Source organism: Protopterus annectens, chromosome 5.part1 (genome assembly GCF_019279795.1).
Source record: "Protopterus annectens isolate FY-2018-M chromosome 5.part1, PAN1.0, whole genome shotgun sequence".
Classification (NCBI taxonomy): Eukaryota; Metazoa; Chordata; order Ceratodontiformes; family Protopteridae; genus Protopterus; species Protopterus annectens.
Genome location: NC_056736.1, coordinates 566380306 through 566398195, shown reverse-complemented (window position 1 = coordinate 566398195; position 17890 = coordinate 566380306). Strand labels below are relative to the sequence as shown.

At 44.1% G+C, this 17890-nt stretch overlaps 1 protein-coding gene across 1 annotated transcript in view; it reads right to left on the bottom strand.

The window, feature by feature from the left end:
* Positions 1 to 17890, bottom strand: part of XPO4 (exportin 4) — a 1500264-nt gene that overhangs the window by 681288 nt on the left and 801086 nt on the right. The window lies entirely within an intron of this gene.

Here is a 17890-nt window from a genome sequence, read left to right as displayed (position 1 = left end):
TTCCAGAGCTCAAGACCACTCCCTCCTTATTACATTTGAAGACAAATTACAGTTGTGTACACTTACCATAAATGTAGATGTTAGAGTGTATTCACTGCTGCAGTCATTACCATTTGGGTAATCTGCTGGCAGGTTGCCCTCAGTCGGCCTGATTAACAAAGTCTTGGGTCCTGCGTCGGTTGCTGTCCCTTCTTCCATGATGTCAGGTCATCAGGGGTATAAAACATGCAGCCGACGCCATTACATCAGTTTTTCCTGCCCGAGATGTCAGGTGCCCCCCCAAATGGGGAGATATATATATATATATATATATATATACACACACACACACACACACACACATTATATATATAAATATATGTATGTAATTTAAAGCACAAAACGTATACCTCCAAACAAAACCAAATACACCAAAAAGGCTTTTAATCACAGTAAAAGAAAGGAGAGGTATAGTTAGAGAAAAACAGGGGGCTGGAGGGAGGGTAACCAGAACTGCAACAGTGAATACACTCGAACATCTACATTTATGGTAAGTGTACACAACTGTAGTATGTTCTTCGTGTTTCACTGTTGCAGTCATTACATTTGGGAGAATCCTAAAGCTATGGTTGGGAGGATGGATTTGTACAGCATTAGGAGCAGCTATAAGGCCCTGCCGGACAGCAGTGGCAAAGTCTGCTCTGGATTTAGAGAAGAGAGGTAAATGGTAATGTTTGGTGAATGTATGAACTGAGCGCCAGGTAGCAGCTTCTAGAATGTCTCTGGTAGGAACCCCTCTGAGAAAGGATACAGAAGTAGATGCAGCCCTGGTGGAACGAGAGCTGATCCCCTTGGGGACAGATTTACCATGGTGCATATATAGCAGAAACTAATACAATGGCTTATTCATTTGGAAATAGTCTGCTTTGAAATAGCCTTTCCCTCTGCCCCCGCAGCAAATGCCAATAGTTGTTCAGATTTTCTTAGAGATTTTGTCCTGTTTAAGTAGAATCTTGGTTGTCTGTGTACATCCAATGAATGCAGAATTCGCTCACCCTTGTTCTGTGGATTGGGAAAGAAAGTTGGCAGATGAATGGTCTGATTAAGAGCCACACTGGATACCACCTTAGGCATAAAGGATGGATTGGTCCTGAGAGCCACCCTGTCCGGATAAAAAAATAATGAAAGGCTCCACTGCCATAAGAGCCTGTAATTCTGAAATTCTTCTAGCTGAAGTGACTGCTAAAAGAAAAGTGGTTTTCCAAGAGAGAAATTTTAGGTCTGCTGTAGCAGCTGGCTCAAAATGAGGTAGAGTGAGTTTTTCCAAAACAAAATTGAGGTCCCATGCAGGAGTTGGTGCTCTCCTGGGAGGTCTTAAATTTTTGGCCCCTCTGAGATACTGCTTTAGCAGAGGATGAGCGAAGAGGGGAGGGTTCTATGTTGTAATGAGCTGAAATGGCAGATGCATGGAATTTTATGGAAGAAAAAGATAGGCCCTTGTGAAGCATCTCAGTTAAGTATTGCAGATTCTGAGGAATATTGGGCATTGCTGTGCTTAATCCTTGTGCTTGGTTCGGCACAGAATCTTTTCCATTTGTCAGCATAAGAGTTTCTAATACTAGGCCTTCTAGCCTCCAAAATGACACCCATCACAGGTTTGCTGAGAGATGCCAAGGGTGAAATCAGTTGATTAGCCATGCTGCAAGATTCAGAGTTTGGAGATGAGTGTGCAGAATTTGGTAGTTCTGCTGAAACAGTAGGTAAGGTGTCTGAGGCAGGTGCCACGAAGGAAGGTGTGACACTGCGCAGGAGCAGGTACAAGTGTTGGCGAGGCCAGTCTGGAGCAATCAGAATCATTTTTGGTTTGTCCTGTCTGACTTAGTAGGACTTTGGAGAGCAGAGGCAGAGGGGGAAAGGCATAGACCGATAGGTTTTTCCAGCTGAATGATAGAGCATCCACTTTCCCGGCTTTTTTGTGATGAATTCTGGTGCAGAATTTGTCCAACTGATCGATCTTTTTGCCTCATCCCAGAACTATGTCTGGGCTCCTCCATTTGCGTGTCAACATGCTGACAACTTGTGGTTCCAGTTTCCATTCGTGTGGGTCCATAAGACTTCTGCTTAGTTCATCTGCCAGAGTATTTAGCTTTCCTGGCAGGAACTGAGCTTGTAGATGTATTTGATAAGTCAAGGCCATGTTCCACAATGCCATGGCTAGTCTGCAAAGGGGGTAGGAATATGTACCCCCCTACTTGTTTATGTACCACGACTGCGGTGTTCTGTCTTTATCAGTAGTTGTCCTGGATGAAGGTAGTCCTTGAAGGCTGTCAGTGCGTTCTGTACAGCTAGCATCTCCTTTTGATTGATATGAAGGTGCATTTGATTTGGGCTTCATTTGCCCTGAATACATCTCCCTGCCAGATGCCCCCCCCCTCAAGCATAGTCTGATGCGTCTGTAGTAAGGGTTTGGGCGGCAGGGGGTGGAGTGAATGGCAGTCCCTTGTTTTGGTGGCAGGCCTCTGCTCACCATAGGAACTCTAGTTGCAGGCAAGGTATGATAGGAATCATTGTTTCCAGGCTGTGACAATGCTGACTCCATACACTTTTAAGGTACCATTGAAGTTTCCTGAAATGCGGTCCTGCATATGGAATTAGAAAAATGCAGGAGGCCATGAATCCCAAGGCCTGCACAATTTGTCTTGCAGATAGCTGGGTTTTTGTGGCCACCTGCTTGAAGTAATTCATCAATTGAATTTGCTTTTGAAGGTAAGTCATCTGGGTAGTTGTATTCAAGCTTGCACCCAGAAATGTAATTTTTTGAGAGGGTACCAGTTGTGATTTCTTTTCGTTTATGGTGTACCCTAGACAACTTAGAACCCTTTTTACAAACGCCGGATGCTTTAGAAGAGTGTCCTTGTATTCTGCCTGAATTAGACAATCGTCCAGGTATGGATAAATATGAATATTTCTTTGCCTGCAAAAAGCAATTACTGGTGCTAAGCACTTTGTGAAGACCCTGGGTGCAGTAGATAAGCCAAAGGGCAGTGCAGAGAACTGGTAATGTGAGTAGCCTGCTTTGGCTATACTACTCAGACAAGCTCCTCGTGGTCCTGCAGAGTGGTCCTAGCTACAGAGAACTCAGAAAAGCGACTACTTTCTGGATTTAAGTATCTTTGCTGTTTTTTTACTTGGAATAGCTTCTCTAGCTTACCCTAAACAAGCTTAAACTGTTTTTTAGCTGTTTGCTGCATTATTTTAAAATCTGCACTTAAAGTTACTTTTTAGTCTAATTTGATGGAAAGTTTGTTTGTTTGTTTAATTTAACTGTTGAGGCTGCCCACTAAAGTGTGCTAGCCTGTGTAACTGATTCATCACTTTCTGCATTTTCTGTGTGTTTCTATCAAAAAAAAAAAAAAAAAAAAATCCTTGTTTTCCCGCCTCTCCTCGACTAGTTTAGACCAGTTTACAGGCATTGCTGTATTCTGGGCTGTGGTGTAGTTCCTGTGTTGTCCATTACCTTACTTGGATAGAAGGAAGTTTCTTTGCTCACCAGTGGGAGTGAGGAGCCTTGAGCAGCCTACCTGTCCCTGTAGGAAGTGACCTCAGCACAAGAGTTGTAGTAATTGGTTGTTTTGGACCATTTCTAGCTCTTTTGTAGTTCCCCGTTTAAAATCCGCGTTTGCACAGCTTTGTGCGGTTGTGCGCATAGCGCAGCGTCGGTTAAACTTCTTCTGGTTCCAAGTCTGCTGTTCAAATTTTCCCTTAAGGAAGCTCTACTCTTAGTATAATCAGACTACTTGCTATATTATAAGCCTAGCACTTGTTCTCAAAACTTCTCTACTAAGTAAGCACTCTCGTACTAAGTAAGCACTACATCCACCTACCACCCCCTGTGAATATCCACTTCCCTTAAAGGCACAGCACTCCCTTATACTGTTCTAGCATGTCGAGTGGTAGATTACTGGCGTCCACTCCAGTTCAGCTGGTTAATCTGGGTATCTTGAGACAATGCTATAATTGTCTCATGTACAGAGACAACCCTCTCCTCCACCCAACAAACACAAATACATGTGAGAGATGCAACTATATAGCCAAACTGGAGGCTGAGCTCTCTCAACTTAGGGCTGGGCATGACCAGACAGGAGGAGATGGTAACCACACACACAACAAATCCAGTCCCACATAGACCTACCACAACTGCAAACCAAACACACAAAAACACAAAGACATACTCGGAGGCTCTAATAAAAAACTTACCAAAACAACAGAGGCTCCCAAAGCAGACATCCAAAAATCCACGACCTCAAAACAAAACACATGCAACACATACTTCAATAAATCAGTGTGTCAACCAATCACAGCCCTTAAGGCCAAACACCATGCCTGATACACTAGTAATAGGTGACTCTATAGTCAGACACACTGATGTCCCGCTTACCAGGCTGAACAAGGAGAGGGCGACTGTGAGCTGCCTATCGGGAGCTAGGATCCGCCACATAACACATGCACTCAGGTCACTCCAAAGCACGTACAAATATGACTCAGTCATTGTCCATGCTGGCTTGAATGACCTGAGACGTACCTCCCTGGACTACATGAAAAGAGACAGAGGAGCTCTCTGATTATGTAGCCCAGGCTGGTATGACCCTGACCCTGAGCAGCATCTTGCCCTCACCAAGAATGATGCCACAATACAAAGACAAGATGATCAGCTTTAATAAATGGCTCAAGTACTGGTGTCATTCTAAGGAGATCCAATGTCTGTCTGCCTGGGATGACATGTTGGACAAGCCACGCTGCTTCGCAAGGGACGGCTTGCACCTGTCACCACTGGGCTTACGGATATTGGCTAAGGCTCTTGCCACCCCCATAGTGCCTTTTTTAGGCAAGGCTCAAAAGACAAACCCACCTCCTTAGAAAACAAAAATGGAAAAAAACTAAGGGTAATGCTGCTCAACGCCAGAAGTCTAAATCTCAAGATGCAGGCACTCGATGCACTCCTCAGTATGGAGAACATCGACGTCTGTGCAGTAACTGAAACCTGGTTCAAGGCTCCTGAGAGCACCCCAACGCTACCAGGCTATACCTCGTATCATGCTTTTCGGCCCCAAAACCCAGGCGAACCACAAAGGGAGGGGGAGTGTCCATATTCATCAAGGACACCCACACCTCCAGGTTAGTAGCAACACATGAAGCATCAGAGACCATACAGTTGCAACTAACCATAGGCAAAACTGCTATACAACTGGTAGCATGTTACAGACCACCCTCCCAATCTCAGGAACCCCACTCAGCCTTCCTGAAGACATTGGAGGATATGAATGTATCACAAAATGCCATCATACTGGGAGACTTCAACTACCCAAACATAGATTGGGTACATTATTCTAGCCCTAACACCCTAGCCCAAAGGTTCCTGGAATTCATAAATTCAAATGCACTGGAACAACTAGTCACCTCTCCCACTAGGGGAGATAATATACTAGACCTGATCATCACAAACATGGGGACAAAATGCTCCATACCGGAGGTATACCCTCACTAGTGAGATCTGACCACAAACTAATCACCCTGGATATACATATCCCACCTCCACCCCCAGCACAAAAGGCCACAGTGAAAAACTTCTCAAAAGCAGACTTCACTCTTCTTAAGACTGATATGGTATCTTTTAAGCCCACTGGGCCAGTGGATACCACATCCCACAATGCCGAATCCTTCATAAATGCTTTCTATAGACATCTCCAAGAATGCATGGATCATGCAATCCCAAATAAATCCAAGTCCCTCTCCACCAAAGGCAAGCGTCCTGTCTGGTGGACCTCAGTCATTAACAAATTGTATAACAAAAGAAGGAAGCTACTGCACGACAGAGCAAAATCCCATAAAGGGAAGACATCTCTGATCAACATTAGCAGAAAACTACGTTCTCTCATAAAAACATCCAAGGCCAACTTTGAGAGAAAAATCGCTAAGGACACTAAAGATGACCACAAAGCCTTCTTCAGCTATGTTAGAAACTTGGCGGAAACCCTCAGATATGCGCAGAGTTAGTTCACAACAACAAAAAATACACTGAACCCACAGATATTGCCAACATTCTGGCTGACAGGTTCAGTGCAAATTTCTCCCCTCCCTCACCCCCAAAAGAAGAAATACTTATCCCAGCTGAATGTAATCTCCCTGTCATCTCAGATGTCCAAGTGAGAACCGCCCTCAACAAAGCTAAAAACACAGCATCAATGGGACTTGACGGTATCCCGGGTTACAGTGGTCCCACTCCACAAAGGGGGGGTACCTCTACAGACCCTGGGAACTACCGCCCCATAAGCTTAACCAGCCTGGTCTGCAAAGCTATGGAAAGAATCATTATGGAACTCCTAAACAGAGACATAGGGGACCTACAGACACTTGACCCCACCCAGTTCGGCTTTGTAAAGGGCAGATCCTGCCTTTTGAACCTGGTTGACTTTTTCAAAACAGTCACTAGAGCCATTGATGAGGGCAAAGCAGTCCATACAGCCTACCTGGATTTGGCTAAGGCCTTCGACACAATACCCCAACTCAGGCATCGTAGATAAGCTCAACAGCTTAAACGTAAACCCTTATGTCACTAGATGGGTTGCAAACTGGCTAAAGGACAGAACCCATAGAGTTAAAATCGGTGGAGCAATGTCAGACTCAAAGCCAGTCACAAGTGGTGTCCCACAGGGATCTGTCCTGGGACCCCTCTTGTTCGGCATTTATTTCTCAGATGTTAAAGCAAACATGGGAGGGTTGTGGCTGACAAAGTTTGCAGATGACTGTAAACTAGGCGCCATAGTCGATACACCAGCGGACACATGCATCCTACAAAAAGGCCTCACAGAAACGGACAACTGGTGTCTGAGTCACGGCCTTAAACTAAATGCCAAAAAATGTAGAGTCATCCCCTTTGGGAAAAACAAAGTACCCACAAATTATCACAGACAGCAACCCACTGAGTACGGAAAAAGTAATCAGAGACCTAGGGACCCAAAGTCGACAGCGACCTCTCATTTGACACCCACGTTGCCAAAGTGGTTAGAAAAACATTCTACCTTGCACACCTCATCATGAAGGGATTCACATCCAGATCCAAGGATGTCATTGTACCCCTATACTCCTCCCTCATCAGACCCATGATTGAGTACAATGCCCCATTTGGTATGTACCTCACCCGGCATTTGCAACAGCTGGAGAAACCACAAAAGTACCTCACCAAGAGGATCAAGGGTCTCCAACATATGTCTTATTCTGCCAGACTAAAGAAACTCCAGCTCTATTCAGTAGCATACCGCCTGCTCAGAGGTGATCTCTGCCTGACGACAAGGCCATGTCCAATCAGGATCTGATGGACATGCTCCACCTCAAAAATCCAAATCCATCAGGACCACGAGCTAAAGACTTAAACCTCGGCACAAGTATGAATAGGACATGCTGGAGGGATAGATTCATAACCCAGAGGCTTCCCATGCTTTGGAACAAGATCCCAGTTCATGTTAGGCAGAGCCCCTCACTGACTCTCTTCAAGAGAAATCTTGATGAGTGGATGGGAGATCGTAAGTTTACCCCAGGGGTCACCATCTGTGTCACTGCTAGACAGGGGCACAGTAAACTAATTCTATTATAGAAGGGGACCTTCATTGTGTCACTACTAGACAGAGGCACAGTATTCTAAATCTATTCTGTGCATTTTTGTACCATTTCATGGGGTGGCGAAAGCCACATCACTATGGCTAGGCTTACAAATGCCCCAGGGCAGATAGTTTCATAGTTTAGTACTAGGCTATGAAGAGGACGTATCTTCTGCAAGATTCCCTGATTGAGATACGCAGGTAAGCATCTTTTAAGTCTAGAGTTACCAACCAGGCATCTTTGCCTAGCATAGGTAGCAACTGTTGTAGAGTCAGCATCTTGAATTTTGGAATGTCTAGAAATGTATTTAGAATGGATAAGTCCAGAATTGGACGCCATGATTTGTCTTTTCTGGGTACCAGGAAACGTCTTTAATAGAAACCTTGTCCCTTTTCCTCTTCTGGCAAAAGGAAAAAAACTAAGGGTAATGCTGCTCAATGCCAGAAGTCTAAATCTCAAAATTCAGTATGGAGAACATCGATGTCTGTGCAGTGACAGAAACCTGGTTCAAGGCTCCTGAGAGCACCCCAGCACTATCAGGTTTTACCTCTTATCATGCGTCGCCCGCCCCAAAAGACAATACCAAGAAAGGAGGGGGTATCCATATTCATCAAAGACACCCACACCTCAAGACTGGTGGCAGCATCGGAGACCATCCAGGTGCAATTAACCATAGGCAAGACTGCTCTGCAAATTGTAGCATGTTACAGGCCACTCACAAACTCAGGAACCTCACATGGCCTTCCTGAAAACACTAGAGGGATAAATGTATCACCAAACACCATCATACTAGGTGACTTCAATTACCCTAATATAGACTGGGAACACTACTCAAGCCCAAACACCTAGCCCAAAAGTTCCTGGAATTCATAAACTCAAATGCCATGGAACAACTAGTCACCATCCCCACAAGAGGAGAAAACATACTTGATCTCATCATCACGAACATGGGAGCACAATGTTCAACAGTGAGATCAGATCACCCCACCTGAAATAAAAAGACCACAGTAAAGAACTGAATCACTTACAAATGCCTTCTACCAGCACCTGCAGGACTGCATGGATAAGGCAATCCCAAGCAAAACAAAGACTCGTGGACCCCAGCCATAAACAAACTCTACAACAAAAGGAGGAAGCTACTACAAGATAGAGCAAAATCCTTAAAAGGTAAGACACCCTTGATCACTATGAGCTCTCAAAATCATCCAAAGCAAATTTTGAGAGAAAAATAGCTAAAGACTCAAAAGACAATCATAAGGCCTTCTTTAGCTATAACCTGGGAGGAAACTCCCAGATATGCTCAGAACTAGTTCAAAATGATGTGAAGATTACTGATCCTACAGACATTGCCAACATACTGGCTGACAGGTTCCCCAAACATCTCCAACGCCAAGTGAGAACTGCTCTCCAAAGCAAAAACACAGCATCCATGGGACCTGATGGTGTCCCCGGCTGTGTGCTCCGACAGCTGTTTAATCATAGTCTTACCTCTGGATACGCACTCAGGAGGAATTTGCAGACTTTGGATCCATCCCAGTTTGGCTTTGTCAAAGGGCAGATCATGCCTTCTAAACTTTGACTTTTTTGCTTTGTCAAAGGCAGCAGATCATGCCTTCTACTTGGTTGATCAAACAGTCACCAAAGCCATTGATCCTTTGATACAATACCCCACTCGGGTCATTGAAAACTCATCAGCATTAAATGTTAAACCATACATCACAAGATGGGTTGGGCAAACTGCTGGTGTGACAGAACCCACAGGGTCAGAGTTGCTGGCGCCATGTCAGACTCAAAGCCTGTCACAAGTGGTGTACCACAAGTACAAGCAAACACAGGAGGGTATATTGACAAAGTTTGCAGATGACTGCAAAGATAACTGGTGCCAGAGCCATGGCCTAAAGTTAAATGCCAAAATGAAAAACAAGGTTACCCCTAGCTACCAAATAGGTGGCAATCCACTGCGGACAGAAGAAGTTATCAGGGACCTGGGGACCCAGGTTGATAGTAGTCTGTCATTCGACACCCATGTAGCTAAAGTAGTTAGGAAGACCTTCTACATTGCCCACCTTATCATCAAGGGATTCTCATCTAGACCAAGGGAGGTCATAGTCTCCCTATACTCATCACTCATCAGACCAATGATTGAGTACAATGCCCCATTCGAATGTATCTGACCCGACACTTGCAGCAGCTGGAGAGGCCACAAAGTTCCTCACCAAAAGGATAAAGGGTCGCAAGCAGCGGTCCTATGCTGCGGGCCTGCAAGAACTCCAGCACTATTCAGAGGTGACCTTTGCCTAACATACAAGGCCATGTCAAACCCAGATTTGATGAATATGCTTCACCTCAAAAATCTAGATCCGGATAGATTCATCACCCAAAGACTCCCTATGCTGTGGAATAAAATCCCGGTATATGTGAGGCAGAGCATGGCCTTGTTCAAGAGAAATCTTGACCAATGGATGGGAGATGATTACCTCAGTGTCACTGCTCAACAGAGGCACAGCAAAATAATGGGTATAGTTCCCCATACTAAAAGATAGCCTAGTATGAACCTATGAACCTATGAATAGCCCCCATATTCATGAGGGACAGAAAGTAAAGTTGTGCATACTTACCATAAATGTAGATGTTCGAGTGCATTCACTGTTGCAGTCATTACAATTGGGTTATCCTGCTGGCAGGCTGCCCTCAGTCGGCCTGTATTCCAAAGTCTTGGTCTGGCGTAGGCTGCTGTCGCCTCTTCCCTGACGTCAGAGCGTTAGGGGTATAAAAGATGCAGCAGACGCCATTTTCTTCAGTTTTTCTTGCCCCAGATGTCAGGTGCCCCCCAAAAGTGTAGGCTAAAAATATGTTAATAAAACATACATGCACCAAAGTGTATTTGGTCTTCCTCTACAAGCAAATACACCACATAGGCTGTATAGATTACAGAAGTACAGATAAGTTCCAGCAAAAGTAAGGGGGATGGCGGATGAGTAACCTGGACTGTAACAGTGAATACACTCGAACATCTACATTTATGATAAGTGTACACAACTGTACTATGTTCTTCGTGTTTCACTGCTGCAGTCATTACAACTGGGATGAATCCCAAAGCTATGGTTGGGAGGCTGGGGCTAAATAGCATTAGGGGCGGCTATGAGGCCCTGCAGAACTGCAGTGGCAAAGCCTGCCCTGGACTTCGAGTAGAGTGGTAAATGATAGTGCTTTGTAAAGATGTGCACTGAACTCCAGGTAGCAGCCTCTAAAATGTCTTTGGTTGGTACTCCCCTGAGGAAGGCTGCTGAAGTGGCTGCTGCTCTCGTTGAATGAGGCCTAATGCCCTTAGGCACTGGCTTGTCATGTTGTGAATAGCAGAAACAAATGCAGTGGCCTATCCACTTTGAAATAGTCTGCTTTGAGATGGCCTTTCTTTGTGATCCTGCAACATATGCCACTAGTAATTGCTCTGTCTTTCTGAAAACTTTGGTTCTGTCCAAGTAGAATCAAAGCTGTGTATATCCAAAGAATGCAGAATTCTCTCCCCTTTGTTCTGTGGATTCGGATAAAAGGTTGGCAGATGAATAGCTTGGTTAAGGGCCACATTGGACACTACCCTTAGGCATAAATGTCGGGTTTGTCCTCAAAGAAACCCTGTCTGGATAAAAAATGATAAAAGGTTCCACAGCCATGAGTGCCTGTAGCTCTGAAACTCGTCTTGCAGAAGTTATTGCTAGGAGCAGAGCTGTTTTCAAAGATAAAAACTTTATATCAGCTGTAGCGGCTGGCTCAAAAGGAGGCAGGGTGAGTTTTTCCAAGACATAGTTGAGGTCCCATGCTGGTATTGGTGATCTCCTTGGAGGCCTTACGTTTTTGGCTTCTCTGAGATACTGCCTTAAAGGATGAGAAAAGATTGGTGGCTCTGTATTGTAATGAGCCGAAATGGCAGAGGCATGAATTTTAACTGATGAAAAAGATAGGCCTTTGTCCAGCATCTCAGTTAAATATTGCAAAATATGAGGGATATTTGGTACAGCTGTGTCAATTCCTTGTGTCTGGTTCCAAGCACAGAATCTCTTCCATTTTCCAGCATAAGATTTTCTAGTGCTACGCCTTCTGGCCTCCAATATGACATCCATCACAGCTTTAATGAGAGGTGCGTTTTGTAGGACTACATTATCCGCTATGCTGCCAGATTTAAGGAGTTGAGTTGGCTGTGCAGGATCTGATTGTTTTGCTGAGACAGTAGATGAGGTATTTGAGGTAAGGTCCAAGCCGGGCATTGAGACAAGTTCCTTAGGATTGGATACCAGTACTGGCGGGGCCAGTCTGGGGCAATCAGCATCATCTTTGGTTTCTCTTGTCTGAACATATACTGTTAAGATAGGGCATCCACTTTCCATGCTTGTCTGTGATAAATCCTTGTGCAGAATCTTTTTAGTTGGTAGTTGTGAGGAGAGGCAAATAGATCTATATCCAGGCATCCCCATTTCCTTGTTATCATGCTGAAGACTTGTGGATCCAATTTCCACTCGTGGGGATCCATGAGGTTTCTGCTTAGTTCATCTGCCAGAGTATTTGTCTTTCCTGGCAGGAATTGTGCCTGTAGATGTACTTGGGAAAATAAATGCTGAGCCCCACAAAGTCATGGCTAGTCTGCAAAGGGTGTAAGAATGAGTGCCTCCCTGCTTGTTTATATACCACATGACCGTGGTGGTGTCTGTCTTTATCAGTAGTTGTCCCGGATGAAGTAGGTCCTTGAAGGCTGTCAGGGCATTCTGGACTGCTAGCATCTCTTTTTGATTGATATGTAAATCTACAAATTCCTTGAGATCCTTGATTTGCATGCACCTGTTCATTCAAAGAGAACCAAGGCAAAAACTGCGCCATGACTTTCTAGAGTCTAAACTCAAATTACCCTTAGAAACAAAGCATGGGCTTTATGGTGTTCTTCTAAAGACTCTCAAGATCACATGAAATACAGGCAATCCAGTAACGGAACTAAAAAATCAATTTTACAAGACAAAAAATACTACTGTAATTTACAGACAGTAAATCAAAATAACCCTCAGAAGTTTTGGGCAGGTTTAAATAATCTACTACATCCTGGACAAACTTCAATCCCAATCCCTGCTGCTACTATTGATAACACCCCTGAAGATGTTTGACAGTTTTAACAGATTCTTTACGGAGACAATTCAAGCCCTAGCTAGCCAACTACCTCCTAGCTCCCCTGGTCCTGAAAGTAGCACCCCTAGAAGAAACCTACTCGCATTCAGCTTCCAACCAGTCGCCACTTCACTTATCCGTACCTTGATCAAAAAATTAAAACCCACTACACTTTCTGCTGATCAACTTCCCTGCCAAGTACCTACCAAAATCAGCTGATTATACTGCTTACCCCGTCTCAATACTAATCAACAGAACCATAGTAGAAGCTAAAATTCCCACCATCCTATGTAATCCCACTTCACAAAGGAGGCAGCTCTACTGAATTCTCCAATTATAGGCCAATAGCTATACTCTCTCCACTTGCAAATATTATGGAAAAATGCATTCAAAGACAACTCATGCACCACCTAATCCAGAATCACCTTATGGTAGACACTCAGCATGGCTTCAGTCCTCATCACAGCACTACTTCAGCCCTCCTAGCCTTTACCAACACCATAATCGCAACAATAATTACATATCCTCAGCCCTCTTCTTGGATCTTTCCAAGGCATTCGATATGGATGATCACCAACTTTTAATCCACACCCTGCAAACATTCTGTCTAGATACTAGAGCCCTTCAATGGTTTCAATCCTACCTGAATGGTTGACAGCAGGCTGTCCTCTGGCAGAACACTCTCTCTAACCTTCTACCTAACACCCTTGGAGTACCACAAGGCTCTATACTAGGGCCCTTGCTGTTCTCCATCTTCATTAACGACCTTTATACTGTCATCCCAAAAGTCAGCTGTATCCAATATGCTGATGACTCTACTCTGATTTGCTCAGCCACATCTCCAGTAGAGTTATGGTCAGCTACCCAGACCACCTTTAATACAACAGAAAACTGGCTTTCTGAACATCGTCTGATCCTAAATCCCAAGAAAACTAAAATGCTGTTATTTCCACCAACACGGAGGTGACCACTTTCACCTTTACCACAATTCAAATGATGGCACAATAATCTCCATTGACCCCTCTACAAAACTATTAGGTGTCATCATAGACTATCTAAAATTCGACCTACATGTTAACCAAACTATCAAAACCATCAATAAAAAACTAGTGTCACTTTACAGAATAAAAGTCTTCCTAACCCCTCCAGCTAAAATTGCCATAGCTCGCTCTCACCTTCTTTCAACCCTTCTGTATGCATCCCCTGTACTCTCCAAGACTGTCCTTAAACTCTCAATTTGCTACAACCACATTGCCAGATTTGCCAATGGGCTGCCTTTTAGGACACATCATTGCATCAATCTAAATCAGCTTGGGTGGCTTGAACTACCCGGCCTAATCCAGTATAACCAACTGATTATGGCCTGTAAAATCCTCTATAATCCGGACAATACTCCTGCACTTAAAAATATTATCACCCCCTATAGCAATCCTAGACCGCTTCGATCCTCTAACAAACTACTAATTCAGACTAGCAAAATTAACAACACAGCCGGTGACTCTCTCTTTGCAAACTCTGTAAGCTCTAAGGTAGCAGGCGTCAGGGGCTGCGAAGGTGCCTCACTGAGAACCGGCGACTGGCTTAGAAGCCACCTCATCATCTGTTTTGGACCTCGGTTGCCTGTCCTTTTCTTTTTCTCTGCGTTTCTTATGAATTCTGGTAGTCGGATGGCTATCCGACAGCATCGTATAATTAAATCTTCTGCCAAAATAGTGAAATGCAAAATCACTCCGACGCTTAATAGTGCATTGGTTAAATCTAGCACAAAACTGACAACTAAAAACGTTGTGGTCAGGGCCTAGCCAAGGAATACAGTAAGAATGAAAGTCCTTATGAGGTATTTGTTTCCCACAAGAAATACAATTAACTTTTTCTGACATTGGTCTGGAGTAAGAAAAATGTTTCCCCAACGGGGTACTTAGCTTTTAATGAAGACTTCGGATCTGAAATTCGAACACGAAAATCTCAGGATTCGGCCGACCGGCACTTGTGAACTGCTTCTGCTTCGGGCACCACGCGGCAAGAAAGACTGAAGAAAATGGCGTCGGCTGGATCTTTTATACGCGACGCACTGACGTCAGGGAAGAGGCGAGAGCAACCTAAGCCAGACCAAGACTTTCGAATTCAGGCCGACTGAGGGCAGCCTGACAGCAGGATAACCTAACTGTAATAACTGCAACAGTGAAACACGAAGAACATCTCATTTCTGGGCCTCTGCCCACTGATTTGGAGGCAGATCTGGCCACCCGTTTGGGATTGGCAACATGTGGAAATGAAATCTGTATCCCTGGGATACTATATTTAAAACCCATTTGTCTTGGGTAATCAGTTGCCAGTTTCGTGCATGAAGTGCCAGTTTTCCCCCCAAAGGGGCGGCCAAAGGTAAGTGCTTGGTGATTGCAGTGGAATGTCATTGAGACTGTTTAACATAGGGAGGTGCCTTGTTGCTTCCAGATGTGGAGGTGGAGGCACCCCATTGTTCTGTTCTAAAAGTTCCTTGTGACTGTAACCTGGAGCCCTTGGAATGTCTGGATTTAACTTGAGCAGCTCTGGGTGGCTGCATTTGTAAGAAATCTTTCACAGTTTGCATATATTTAGCTTTACCTTCCATCTTTTTTAAAACTTCTTCAGCCTTATTACCAAAGAGACTGTCCTGTTGTAAAGGAGCATCCAACAAATTTGCTTTAACATGGTCAGGCAGATTTTGCTCCTTGAGCCAAGCATGCCTTATCACAGATCCAGTAACAGCAGCCCTGCAAGAGGCCTCCAAAGAATCAAAACCACACTGCAAAGTATGTTTTCCAACTTGTTCAGCTGAATGTAATAAATCCTGCAACTCTATTTTCCACACAGAGATCGACATCATTTTCTGTTTAAGTAAACCCATGACATGCTGTTGATATTTAAGCATATGAAATTGACAGTTTAAAGCCCTGATTGCCAAGGTTGCAGACGGGCAAACCTTCTTACCCCATCTATGCAGCACCCTGGAATCTCTGTCTGAAGGGGTATGATTTTTAGCAGTAGAAGCCTTAACGTCCTTGGGACCCTGAGAAATGGTTTCAGGGTAAGCAGTAGGGTTTTTGAAAAGGAATTTGTGGGAGTCAGGAACCCTGCAGTATCTGTCTGGCTTACTAGGAGCCGGGGGCAGGGAATCAGGAGTCATATTGGATTCTGAGAAAACATCATCAGCAATGTCTAGAACAAGAGGAATAGCCGAAGGCCTATGGGGAGGAAGAAGAAGAAAATCCCTAAGTCTCTTTTTAGATTCAGAGAAATCCTGACTTTCCCAGTGCAAGTGTTCCCTTAAGGTATGTAAAGTTTCTCCAAAAGAGAAATCCTCAGGGGGTGAAGCAGAAGGGATGGAATCTTCTGCATCAGAGTCCTCATAAGTAGGTATAGATAAATCCTGTTCAGAAGAATCAGAAGAAATAGAAACCCGATCTGAAGATTCAGTCAGTGCCTTGCCTAGGCCTCTTAGCAGGAGGGAGATGGGTACCCCTGATCAAGGTAATTAAATCTTCAGACATTTTGATCATTTGTTTTTTAAGCATTGGGGCCTGTACATGTGGCCCAAGCATCGGTTTTTTAGACACAGAAGTAGATTTTGGCCTTAGTTTTGAAGATGGCGTCAGTTTAATATACAAATCTTTAGGCCTGAAAACACCCTCAGAAGCCGGTGCCTGCTCAGCGGGTAAAGACCCATCTAAGGTAGAGACATCCGCGGGTTCAATACTTAAAGCATCTCGCTGCATACCAGACTCATAATAGGTCTCAGTAGAGGCCTGCGAATCAAAAGTAGTGGGCATCAGGGGCTGCGAAAGTGCCTCACTGAGTACCGGCGAACCTGCGACTAGCTTAGAAGCATTGTCGTTGGTTTTGGACCTCGACGGTCTGTCTCTTTCTTTGCATTTTTTAGGTATTCCGGTAGTCATATTGCTAACCGATGACATTTCTGGATAGTTAAATGTTGAGCCAAAATATTTAGAAGCAAAAATATACTGATGTTTAATCATGCGTTGATTAAATTTCGCACAAAACAGACAGCAAGGCACATTGTGGTCAGGGCCTAGGCAAGGAATACAGTACAAATGAAAATCTTTATGAGGTATTTGCTTCCCACAAGTAATGCAATTATTAACTTTTACTGACATCGGTAAGGAGCAAGAAAGATTCCTCAATGGGGTACTTAGCTTTTAGTTGAAGACTTTGGTTCTGAAATTCAAACAAAACTTTCAGGAGTCGGCTGACCGGCACTTGCGAACTGCTTCTGCTTCGGGCACCACGTGGCAAGAAAGACTGATGTAATGGCATCGGCTGCATGTTTTATACCCCTGACGATCTGACGTCATGGAAGAAGGGACAGCAACCGACACAGGACCCAAGACTTTGTTAATCAGGCAGACTGAGGTCAACCTGCCAGCAGATTACCCAAATGTAATGAATGCAACAGTGAAAAACGAAGAACAGAGCCTGATACAATGGACCAACCCACTATAAATTGTCTGTTTAGACATGACATTGGGGAACGGGTTATTGATTAGCTTGGTTGGGGGTAGGTTATGCAAATACTTTTGGAATAAAGGAAGGATTCATTTTCAATCCTGAATCTGTTCTTGTGGAACACTAAGTAGTTATATACACATCGCAGCCTGAAGTTCTGATACCATTCTTAAAGAGGTGATGCCTACAAATAAAGTAATTTTGCAAGTCAGAAATGTTAGGGGAACCATGTTTGCCAGCTCAAAAGGTGACCCGGTCAATTTTGCTAGAAATATAATTTCAATCCCAAGGAGGAGCAATTTTATCTGGGTGGTTCTTTTGACAGGAAGCAGGCATGCCAATAGTAGGGAGCCAAGGGGAGGCAGTCTCAATTGTCTGAAGGATTTATAATGGAAGAGTAGGCAAACCCTGAATTAAATTAACTCTCAAACACAGGAGAGTCACTACCACTAGTGGGCTATGATGGGGTCCTGATTCTTTTTATGACAGCAGAGGGACAACTTTTTCCACCTGGCTCAGGAGGATTGCCTAGTTGTACACTTTCTAGCCTACATAGGTAGGTTAAGCACATCATCTGTAAATGGTTTCTTGAAGGGCAACA